Raw genomic sequence first — 12,913 nt, 5'->3', positions numbered from 1 at the left:
GAATAGGCGATCTTCAGGTGTCTTCTACTTTAAGGCTCATAGAAACCGTTTGAAAACACACACACATATATATACCAATGTATATATATATATATATATATATATATATATTATATCATTTCTCTATCTATCCACCTATCTATCTAATTTTAAAACAGGTCTCTGGTATTAAATAGAAAAAAGAAAATCTTGAACAGACTATATCTAAATCCAAAATTAGAATACTGTAATTAATCAAAAAGTAATTTCTGGCTAAATTAATAGAAACGATGGTTTCTGTTAAAATAATAGAAACGATGGTTTTATGTTTGAGAGGTGTGCTTTGACGCCACCGGCCCCCACCTCGTCTCCACGCTGGCCATTGCCTCCTCTGTGAAGCCAGTATAAGAATGACTCTTAGTTCTATTTACAGATTCTGAGGCAAGGGTTCTGACCGGGCAGCTGGGGTCAAGTGCCAGGCGGGACCCAGGGATAACATGGTGAGGGAATAGAGGAGGGTACTGGTCCAGCTCGGGCTGGGGGTCCACCTGAACCTGCCAGCTGTGGCAGAAGGGCAAGGACATATCACACACACAGCTGTTCTCCCAGTTAGCATGCAGGTGGGCATCAGTCTGAAGTTCAGCTGGCCATTGGGTAGTTAAGCCAAAATGCTTGCAAAGAGGCTGGCAAAGGGAAGCTGCCGTAAGCACCTGTAGGCTGTGCCTCAGCCAGCAGGGCCCCTCTGTGCCCCCACACCTCCCACCAGCCAGCAACTAAAGGGACTACACTTGGCACAATAAGGGCCTCCAGGACACTGCTCTGGCATGCAGTGCAATGCCCTTGGCCCGTGTGCAGGACTGTTCAATGTTTTGCCTACTACTACCCCATGAGTGAGGACGTCAGGTGGAGGGAGAAGCGGGGAACAGTCCAGCTCATTTGACCCTAAACAGGGGAGATTCTGTCAAGTTTTTTGCGTTTCTGAGCCCCCGCTTCCTGCAGTGTGCAAGCGTCACGACTCCATTCAGTCCTGCCGCATGCGAAGAGCTTGGCGTGGGCACACCCAGTCCTGCGGTACATGAAGCACTCGGCGTGAACACACTCAGTCCTGCGGTACATGAAACACTCGGCGTGGGCACACTCAGTCCTGCGGTACATGAAGCACTCGGCGTGAGCACACTCAGTCCTGCGGTACATGAAGCACTCGGCGTGGGCACACTCAGTCCTGTGGTACATGAAGCACTCGGCGTGGGCACACTCAGTCCTGCGGTACATGAAGCACTCGGCGTGAGCACACTCGGTCCTCCGGTACATGAAGCACTCGGCGTGGGCACACTCAGTCCTGCGGTACATGAAACACTCGGCGTGGGCACACTCAGTCCTGAGGTACATGAAACACTCGGCGTGGGCACACTCAGTCCTGCGGTACATGAAGCACTCGGCATGGGCACACTCAGTCCTGCGGTACATGAAGCACTCGGCGTGGGCACACTCAGTCCTGCGGTACATGAAGCACTCGGCGTGGGCACACTCAGTCCTGCGGTACATGAAACACTCAGCGTGGGCACACTCAGTCCTGAGGGATGCCAAGCTCCCAGCATCAGACAGCCAGAATAAGTGACCCTTACACACGCACGGGTTCTACAGCCATGAACTCCCCCGGAAGAGAAACACATGCAGCATGCACCTCTCAATTGCCCCATTAATACCAGAGAACTGCATCACTAACTTTACCAGAAACTTGGAAAAAATTGAGAATGTTATTGATAACCTGGAACTATCAGGGTGATAAGAGTTCATTGATTCAATTTAGTGAGTTGTCTTCTATTTATAAACAGCAGCTCTGACTCTCCCTACATACGTATATGTGCTTGTATGAATAGAGATATCCTCATATCTTCTGATGCTCGAGAGGATATGGATAATGCTTCTATAAATGGAACATTTTTGTGGCACATGACAATCAAAAGTATTTGGATATAGTTGATTATTCAAATCATTAAGTATGAGATAAATAGATCCTAGTAAATTTTATAATGAGAAAACCAGCTATGCTTGTATCATAAAAAACAGTGGGACACAGCCACAGTGCTGATTCCCATTTTCACAGCTCCCCCAGGAAAGGTCCCCGCCAGTCCTGCTGGGACTCAAGCTGGAAACTGTCGAGCTCTCTAGCTGTCCCTCCCCTCACACCCGGTTCATCCCCCGCCGCCACCACTCTGCACCTGTTGTCTCCTCTGCAGATCATCTTCTGTCTCATAATCTGGGCAAAGCCCCTCCACTGTACTTCCCAATCCCATGCACCCCAGTGAGCTCTTCTTCATGCTTAGAGACTCAGGTGAGGCAGTGTCCTCCATGTGCTCTTTGCTGCCTTCCTATGTTGCATTGTGGATTGAGTCAATTTCTCTGCTGTGACCTGCAGTGTATCCAAGCTCCGACCACTGCCCCACTTTGCGGCCTCCCCTGTGACGACCTTGTGCGCCCTGCCTACCTGCTACTTCATCTTCTGCAGGAGCTCCTTTCCACCGCCCCGTTTTCCCTCTGCCTCCACTCCTCCCAGCTCAGCACTCAGCTTAAATGCACTTCTCTGGAGTCGCTTTTCTTAAGTCTCCCCTTCACCGCCGTGTTGCTCCCCGTTTATGTCCCCTTCAGCACGCCACACGAGGCACACTCATACCTTGGTCGGCTAGTTCACATGGGTGTTCCCTGTCTCTCTCATTGGAGTTTAAGTTTCCCAGGGGCAGAACTTGCCTTTTTTAGCTACTATCAAATATTCAATTATTTTCAAAGTGACTGGAATCTGATAAGTAATTAACAATCCCACTAAAAGACTGGTTTAAAAATCTGAGCAGGAAATCAGCATGTAGTTACAATTGCTACAAGTGCAATGAGGAAGGAATCCCTGATCTCAAAAGGTGTGTCAGGCACTGGTGCTCAGAAGCTGAAAGTCTAGCTGCTCGTTTACATGCACGAAAAAGCAGCGTGTGTTCCATCATTTTAATTCTGATTAAGTGACCAGTAAGTGTCCAGTATTATTAAAAATTCACAAAATATAATAATAAATGAATCCATATAAAGGACATATGGGTGACAGACACTCACTCAAAAGACAAATGAATCCTTTCCACGGGGAGATGTCCTTAAACTCTTCTTGCATATTGTGATAGTTTCTTGATTTGGGAATTATCAGACCTGTACAAACAGTAAGATTAGTAATGTTGTTGACACACAGAGAAATAGCACCAAGGAAAGACCGTAATAATATTAGCTTGCTACAATGTAACACTATACAGTCGTGAAGAAGCTCTTCAGTGTCGTGTCCTTCAGTTTTATCACATCACGTTTGCAGTCGCAGGTAATGCTACCCCAGAGTTTAACCAGCCACACTCTCCGGACTATATCTGTTCATAATATTATTTGTAGAATAATGACTATTCCAACAATTAAGTCCAGACATTAACAAAGTGTTATTAACTAACATTTAACACCCCTCCCACTAAATGATTTTAATGCAAATTTATTCATTAGAAATAGAACACAAAGGGAATAGGCATTTGAAAAGTACTTTATTTTTACTTTGTAAATAAAGCATAATTTCAGGGATAATTTATAAAGAAGACACCAGAAACATAAGGCAAAATTAAGCAAACATTATTTTTATTGAGTAAATAATGAGGCCTTAGAATTGTAGAGGATAAAGCTAGCTTTCCTCTTGAAAAAACTGAGCTATTCATAAAGGAGGACATGAATGATATCCTATGATTACAAAAATAATTGAGAAATTATTTAGTCATGGGAATGTGAAAGTGTTCTAATAATACATAATTTAATTCATTTCACAAATGTTTATGGGTTCTCTGCAATGTTCTAGACATTGACCTTGATGCAGGAATGCAGCAGTGAATGAAAGCCACAGAGCCCCTGCCCTTTGGGGGTTTACATTCAAGTGTGAGAATTATAAGTGCAGACATGTATCAAGATGTTTTCATGTCACTAAGAAGTTTTCATGAATTAACTCATTTACACAAGCACCCTTTTATTATCTTGTTTTTAAATGATAAACTGTGGCAGAGAGAGGTCATAACTTGCCCAGGATCAGAGTTAGTACCAAATCTAGCATTCCACATTCAAAGCCAATGCTTTTTCATGTAGTTAACCAATATTTGTTGAGCTTCTGTGATGTGCCAGGTACCGTAATAGATGCTGGAGATAGTCCGGTGAACAAAACACACAACCATTCTGGGCCCAGTGGGTCTCATGAAGTCTTAGCTGCTACCTTGATTTGCTCCTGACACGGTGTTATCTGTTGACTTGACTTGGCAAGTGCTGTGCCTGTGCATGGAGGTAGGAGTCGAATCCAGAAGTGAAGTGCAGCTTTAGAAATCAAGGTGCTGATAGGATGCTGAGATTGCATTGTGACCTTGCCTTCAAGTTTTTCTTTACCTTAGTGACAGAATCCCTATGAGAACATAGGATATAGAGGAAGAATAAAAATAAGTTGAAAAGTTAATGAGGATTTCATCTCTCTGACTGCTCAGGAGCTACAGATTGGTAAATTAGGAATCAGTGTGGTAGACAGAATAATGGCCCCAGAATTCTAATTTCTGGAACCTGTAAATATGTTGCTACATGGCAAGGGGAGTTAAGGTTGCTTATCGTCTAACAGTTTATCTGGTGGGCTCAATGTCATCACAAGGGTCCTTATATGTGAAAGAGGGAGGCAGAAGTGTCAGAATTAGAGAAGGAGATGGTTGGAGTGGTGAGATTTTTGACATGAAGGTGGAGGAAGGGGCCACGAGCCAAGGACTGTGGGAGCCTCCAGATGACGGAAAAGGCCAGGAGCGGATTCTCCTCTAGAGCCTCCGGGAAGACCCAACCCCAATGACACCTTGACTTTAGCCCAGTGAAACTTATTCTGGGCTTCTGACCTCCAGACCTGAAAGATAGTACATCTGTGTTGTTTTGAGCCACTCTCTTCAAAGTGAGATTTTACAGCAGAAGCAGGACACTTATGCAGCGAGGTAAACAGCTTCCCCCACACCATGTCAACGGCGTATTCCAGACCTCCTAGAAGCCACTGAGGATTGAGGGTCCCCCTCGCATTCTTTTGTTCTCTGTTTTTATGGTCATAATTTTTCTCTGTAAGAGTTTAAGGTAAACTCACTTGTGTCTTTATCGTGCTTGTCTTGCTACTATAAACAGTCTGCTTAGATTTTGCCTTTGCAGAGGACACTCACTTACTCTAATCTCTTGAGCAGTTACTAGCACAACCAGTTTAAAGAATTTTGGGTCATTTTCTGTGGTGCTTATAAATCACTTGAGTATATGACTTTCTGACACCTTCAGTGGACTATGTCTCCCTCAACAGTCTGAGGAGATGTAAGTGTCCCCATGCGTATAAATAACATCAGGCTGCACAGACCCCTGGAAACAGTGATCCCACCCATAGTGCCTGCACAACTTGAGTGACTGTCAAAATCCGTCTTTCACTTCGGCTAACACAATGAACTAGTTTGAATTCTTTAGCCATCAATAGGGGTAATAGCACAGTCTTGAATTTTATATTAGCCAACTTGCGTATATACTAAACCACTGCTATCACTTCCTGCTGTATCTGAAATAACACGATAATCTCCCCTCATCATAACACTTGTGGTATTTTGATATCTGATGCATACTTCTGTACAGCTACTGCTCTATAGGATAATTCAACAAATAATTCAAAGGCCAAAACAGGGTAAGACCATGTTGACTGGTACGTTAAATGAAAACCAGGACATTTCAAACACATTACTCTCTTCGGGGAAGAATCAACAACCCTGGAGAGGGTCTGGACAATTCCCGGTAGTCTCTTCTTCAGTGTTGGCTGAGGGACACCTAAAAGGAGATCCCAAGAACACAAGAAAAGTTCCAGCACTCCCAGGAAAAGTTGTAGCACCATGAGCAGAGATGCTACAGTCGCAGGTACACGGGTTCACTGACGTCCACCAGATTCTGATCAAACCCACGTAACCAATCAATGGTGCATTTGTACCAGTGGAAGTCGGCGGGCAGGGAGGTGCTGAACTCCCATGAACTCACCTCGTCGCAGCAGCCAGAGCACTCAGGCACCCACTCCCGACGGCTTCTGCCAACCCACCAGTCCTGGAACGCCCCCGCACAAGGTGTCAGTCTGCTTAGCTTAGGGAATCTGAGTCTGACAGGCACAGCTCTCCATCACTTAAGTCATACGTTCAGCTTTCTGTTCCAGCTGTTGAATGGGGTCTTGTACTCTCACCCAAGAGGACCTGATGTAGACCTGTGGGAAAAGGGTCTAAGTAGAGAAGAAGCCAGAAATCAGAAAAATAAGTCAACGACTACAATAAAACTTCAAATATTTAAGTATGCCCAATGTTGAGTCCTAGCATGAAATTAAAACATTGTTTCTTGTGACCAAATTAGAAAAAAAAAAAAAAATTCTTTAACTTTATATTTATATAGGCATTAAATATAAAGTCCTGAAAAAAATATGTCATTTCTTATTTCCCCATCCTGCACTTAACAACCTAAAGGTTAGATTACTGTGCCAAAATTCACTTTAACTTTGAATGGATTTTGGTTGTTTGTTCACTTATCACAAAATGAGAATTGGGTGCACGCTTTTCTTTTCAGTGAATGGGCACAGACTTGATTGGTTCCTTGAGGTTACAGAGCCCAAGGTAGAAGGATATAAACCCAGGGTTAGTCTCCATATGTCCAGAGGGTGGACCTGCTGACCTGATTAATATGTAGTTAGTAGGAAGACATTTTTAAACAATTTTCAGGGCACATTTGGTGCTGTGTGCCTAATGAAAATATCAGAAAATGCCTGATTGCAGCTCTGAGATCACCTGCTGTGTTCTATCTACAGAGTTTCAATATGCTGTCTTCTTTTTGCATATGGAAACCATAGTGATTTATATAACAGAAGTGTTGGAGCACCAGGGATACTACAAAGAAGTAAAAGGTAAGATATTATGTTACAGGTATGGGCAATTTTTAAAATTTGCAGCTCTGCATGATTTTAAAGTGTAAAGAATGATTTTAAGCATGATGGATATTAGTACTTCCTAAAAATAGTAAAGCCATTGAGTGATTTATCTGAGTTAATGGTATTAACAATCAGGTTTTTTTTAAGTGAAGAGAAAGGAACCAAAGAATTACAGAAATTTAATGATCTTCCGAATAGATCTTAGCCTCCCAAATGATTCAATTTCCTGCATTACTCCCTCCTATTTGATCATTAGCATCAGCCAGGAATTTTTCTGTGTAGCAAAAATGATACTGTGAGTCGTAAATTATACACTATGCCCATCAATGTGGAAAAGAAAAGAAAACAAACCAAGAAGAGCCATCACCGCCGCACAGCTTGAGGAAGGCAGAGACTGCCTCTTAAGCGACGCCACCTCACAAGGCAGTTAGCTGTGACTCTTCATGTCTTGTGAAAAGCAACATTAGCTTCAAATTAAGTTTATCCTGGAAGAGAATTCCTGAATGCAGGGAAGATCTTAGGTGGGGGATGGGCAAGAGTGATGGGATCTGAAGGAAGAGTGAGGCATTACGTGGCTCTCGCTGAGCACTAGCTGCATGCAAGGCTGTCCGTTCCAGCCTTTGCTTTCTCACTGGGGGCGGGGCAAACACAGTAGTGGGAATGGGGGAGCAGGTGAGGCGGGGGTGACAGCAGCTGCACCCACATCTGGCTGTTGGAGCAGAAGCTCTAGCTTCAGGGGACTGGGAGTAGGGGAGTGGAATGACACACGTGGGAAGTGGCAGGAGGTGTCAGGCTGAGGAGTGATGCCATCCATGGGGACTGCCTCGGGGGTTGGCTTTTTCAAGCAGACTGCGACCTTGGTGATCACCCGGACCTCCTCCTGCCCTTCTGTGAGAGGGGAAGGGACACAGTCAGGAACAAAGCACGTGCTCATTATCTGGCAGGTGTACAATGTGGGGGTTAGTTCCCTTCAGGAGAGAGTCAGGCTCCTGAGTAGCATCACTGGGCTGGCCATCCCCAGGTTCCCTCTGGAATGTGTGTGACTCAGTTCCTGGGCCCAGTCCCCCTTCCCTGTGCCTCTGCATCCCTACATGGAGAGTGGCCTCAGCAGCACCCTGCCGTGCCTCTCCTACCCCTGCTTGACACCAAGCCTCACATTAAAATAAAGCATTCATTTCAGAAGGTGCCTTGTGCCAGCCCCACAGGTGCCCACATCCCCCTCCACCAGGTCCACCTGGGACAGACTCCTCTCAGGTGAAACACCCTCCAGAACAACGGGATTACTTGGCAAATCTTTACATTAAAATGCATTTAGATATAGTTTATAAATAAGATAACATACATGAACAAATATAGATGTTAAATTTTACAGTCCTAGGAAAAAAACTCTTATAGACACATGTGTCCAAAGTCTAGGCACTGAAGTACGCTCAAGGTACCTGGCTCACCCTTCCCTGCTCAGTAAACACCCCTTGACTTCATCTCTTAACCTTATCACTTGGGAGACAGGAACTTTGCTTAACAGGAAAGAAAGAGCTTTCTTTAAAGTATTTAAAATACTAGTGACAGCTAAAGAGTATAAATGGTGCTCAAAGGCTATCACCATTGGGTACTCTTGTTTCGAAGAATTACATTTTGCCAGTTCCCAACACTGATGGCATTTGGAATCCGAATCTAGGTCTAGAACACAGTGTCTAGAAACTGAGTTCTGAAGACAGCAAATACATATGTGGATGCAAATACATATCTGTACAGCTGTAAAGGTGGCTGGACATCCAGTTATGGGCATACTCAGGGAAGAAGTAAGAGGAAGCCAAAAATACAGAAAAATGGATGTAGAGACAACTGAACATGGGATAAAGAACCTGGGGCACTAGAGAGTTATGTCCGGCCAGCGGGCTGACCACCAAACCAGGTGTGGGAGGACCAGACGCAAAGGCTTCCCTGGAATCAAGCATTGAGAAAAGTAGACCATACACATGTTTATTTTTAAAAGGCTGATGCAATTCTGAAGTAGGCTACACTCACAATAGATTTGAATATGCCTCCTAACGTGCATAACGGGAAACAGTGCCAAGTGGAGTATGCAACCTCCAGATGGAGAGCAGCGAGCCCCACTGGCCTGCTGTGCCCCCCACTGCAAGTGTGCGCCCTGGCCGGCCCCCGTGGCCTCTTTCCGAGAGAAGCTGTGCAATTTCGGTCCTTCTTGGAGACGCTGTCCTGAGAAGCCCCCACTGTTCACACAGTATTGCTAAAACAGAGCAAGCGCCTCCTGACGTGGGATTCGGGCCCTGTTCATCTGCAATTAAATACTCCAAACCTAGAGCAGTATTTCTAATCTCCACATTGATTTTTCCAAGCATGTTTAAAATTATGTTGCCTGCTAAATTGTTTTTAAAAATAAACAAACAAACAAAAAAATTCCCCCAAATCACTCCACGTGGTTGAGGATCTATGAAACATGCAGCTCGGATAAGTATTTCCTGTTTTAAAAAAAAAAAAAAAAATCAGGCAACTTATAAATTGCCATTACAACACAATAAGGCAGTTTAACTCAATTTAGCAACTAAGTCAATGTTTAGCCAAGCCATCATGCGAGTGCCTTATTAAAATCCCAGTGGCTCTGGTGTGTCTGACGTGGGGGAAAAGGTTAAACTGCATATCAGCTACTGGAGGAGGCTGAAAAGATGTGGGGCCCAATTAAACCTGCAGCTCTGCTCCTGCTCATAAACACTTGCTACCCTATTCCCTCCGGAATGCGCCACAAGGCAGCTCGAGAGAGGACCCGGCAAGAACCTTTTCATGCGGCACTGCGGCTGCACCCGGGGCCTGGCCGAGCCCTGGCGGGTGAGAGGCGACTCGCTCCCTCTCTATTAATCATCATCTCGCGCCCAGCACCTGGGGCTGACTCCAACTCCCCCGGTTGCTATATTGACAATATTCCCTGCTGATTTCCTCATTTTTTCAGCCAAGGCTAGACTGACCTCTTTAAAATTCTTTATAAACGTCAGTAATTGCTGCATCCAACTTCAATTCATTACTTTCCCAGGCCTCATGTATTTTGATGATATGAAAGTTGACCGCATTTACATGCAAATTGAAGTTTTATATTAATAAGGGCCAGTGAAAGGAGATCGCATGGTAATGCTCCATTATGACTTTTAAATACATTTGCCCATGTCTCGACTGGCATTAGCATGGTCAGACCATGAGGAAATCATGTTGGTCTGATTGCAATTTTGTTTTCCAATTGAAAGTACAATTTCATCAGGTTTCCCTGTCATTTCTAATAATGACTGAAGTTTGCTTGCTAAATTGGAGAATCTCTCCGGCCTTCGGAAGGGCTGCCAAACAGGTGAGAGGACAGCTGCTCCTGCGCGAGGTGCTTCATTAGGGCGCGGGCAGCGGCTGTCCCTGGAGGACCCTTTGATGACAGGCACAAAATTACCACAGGCTCCACGCAGCGCAGATTGATGATCTCAAGCGCATTAACTTTTATCGTAGAACTCTGAAAGCCCAACACTTCGTTTGCTAACACACTTTCTAATACAATGATCAATGGCCGCTTAATCTCCCCAATTGCGCATTTGGTGATTTCCATCACAGTCCATATATCTGTATTCTGTAACATTCAGGGAACTGGCTTTTTTTTTCTTTCAAAGTGCATATCTGTATCCGTCAAGAACCGTGCTATGCTTCAATGTCATGAAGAAGACTGTAAGATCCAGGACCCCACTGCAAATAGGTCCTCAATAGGGATATTTTCCTGACTTACCCCCTCCATTATTTCGAATGTGCATTGTGTGCCTACAGTCCACCCTGATTTGTCAAGATGCTGAAAAAAGGTAACTGAAAAGAGTCTCACACGTGCTAGAGAGTGGAAGCTGCAAATTCACAAGGAAGTCCAGTAGAAAGAGCTGAGATGTCACAGGGAAAGGACCATCACTGAATTTCTCTGTGCTCTACACGTGAACTGTGGGAAAGTCCTTCATTTATCTCCAAACTGCCTTGCAGCTCCCCTGGTTGACAGATTTTTGATGGTATTCACATCAGCTCCTTGCAAGGTCATGATGTGGGCACTGGATGATACCTGGGTAAAAATTCGTGCTTGCCCAACACGATGCCACTTGCCACCCCAGATGTGTTCTCTATTAAACAGCCTTAGCGCATGCCACTTGATTTGATAATACGATAACCTTCTAATCAACAATTCTTCATGCCTTCAACTTTATCTAAATTATTTTTATCTCTGAGTAGATAAGACACTGATAGGCATTGAGTATGAGAAAAGCCACTGGATATTCAATAGGATTCTATTGTCTTTGAACAGTACAAATATTTACCCAGAGAACTGTCAGATTTAACACCTTCCATTCTCAGTCCCTCCCTTTGGCAGTCCAAAGATAAGCATCGTGCACTTTATGAGTAAGTGCTGGGCTCAGGGGACAGCACATACAGTGGCTATCCGCGTAATCAGAGATAGAGAAGGGTGCTTATCAGTAGATCCCTTCTGGTTTTAATGTGAGGTTAAACCAATATGGACAGAGTTGCTTATTTGTTTATTTCTTTAATCTTAGTAATTACAAGTCCCCAAAAGATGACATGATAAGCTGTACCACGGCAAGGATTCTTGATCTGAGAAACGTGGAGCTTCACCAGAGCTGCTGGGGGGAAGGGGAAAGCTCTTCCATCGATTCGCTTTGAGGACGGATGTTTGATTTTGATTGATGATAGATGTTTGATGATTGAATACAATGAATGTTTGTATTGGAAAAATGGCAACTCGCACCCTCCAGGTTCTAATTACCCATCATCGGAGAATTGTACTTTGCAAAAAGTCAGATAACTTTAAGAAAAGTCACTTGAAGGACAGTTGTTTTATTTATTTGAATTCATGCTGGGGATGAGGGAGCCTGGCGGAATGTGCAGAGAAGTTTGGCTTCTATTTGGTGTATTTCTGGGACTTTAATTCTCTTTTTGTACAGTCAGGTGCTCAGAAGATGATTTTTCTAGTGACCATAGGAGCAAACAATTGATACTAATACAGCAATTACCATCTAAATCTCTCCACCATTTTTCCCCCTCTAAGCAGTATAACCTCCTTTAAAAAAAAAAAAAAAAAAAGAATGAAAATTAATCAGAAGCCCAATATATACAAGAAAAACCGCAGTGCTGATTAAAGCTGGGGAGGGGGGTGAGTCAGACCCCCATCGCCTTCCCCTCACTACAGAGCCCCTGATGGATTGGGGGGGGGGTTAGATTCCAGAGTGAAGATCCGAATCCAACTGAAATCCTAACAAGGAGCACAGATTGGAGGAGGGGCCGGGCAGAACATTATCCTCGTCTGTGTGCTGAGCGGGGTGGGGGGCAGAGGGGTCACTGCTGACAACACACCCTGTGTGCTTTCTCCATCACAAGGCAGACCCCAAAGGGGTCCCCACACATCCACGTAGTTTAGACGTACTTTGACCACGTTTTTGTTGTGTCTGTTCTGTTAACATCAATCCCTACCCATCCACACACAAAAATCTAAAATGTAACTCACGGGCTAAAGCATGATGGGAAATAGCAACTTCCCTCCAAATAACTAATGTTTTCCTTCATTGGTGGGAGAATTCAGGAGACAGAAGAACCTCCTGGACATCGATCCTCTTTACCAGATGTATTGTTTAGTAATAAAATTAATAACTCATTGTGCATCACTTTTAAACTTTTAAATGTTTTCATGTCCAATACCTCATTTTGCTTTTATAGCAATGTGTTTTATGAAATATATAGTGTTGCTCTAGTTAGCCTCATTTTTTTTCCTCATTAATGGCAGCAGGAAGCAGCTGTAGGACTGAACATCAGGACTTTGGTTTAGTGCTCTTTTTATTCCATAGCAACGTTAGCAGTGGTAGGATAGGAGCTGGGTTTTTTTGTGTATTT

This window comes from Cynocephalus volans, chromosome 2 (assembly GCF_027409185.1).
Source record: "Cynocephalus volans isolate mCynVol1 chromosome 2, mCynVol1.pri, whole genome shotgun sequence".
Taxonomy (NCBI): Eukaryota; Metazoa; Chordata; class Mammalia; order Dermoptera; family Cynocephalidae; genus Cynocephalus; species Cynocephalus volans.
Note: the sequence above shows the minus strand (reverse complement) of the source record.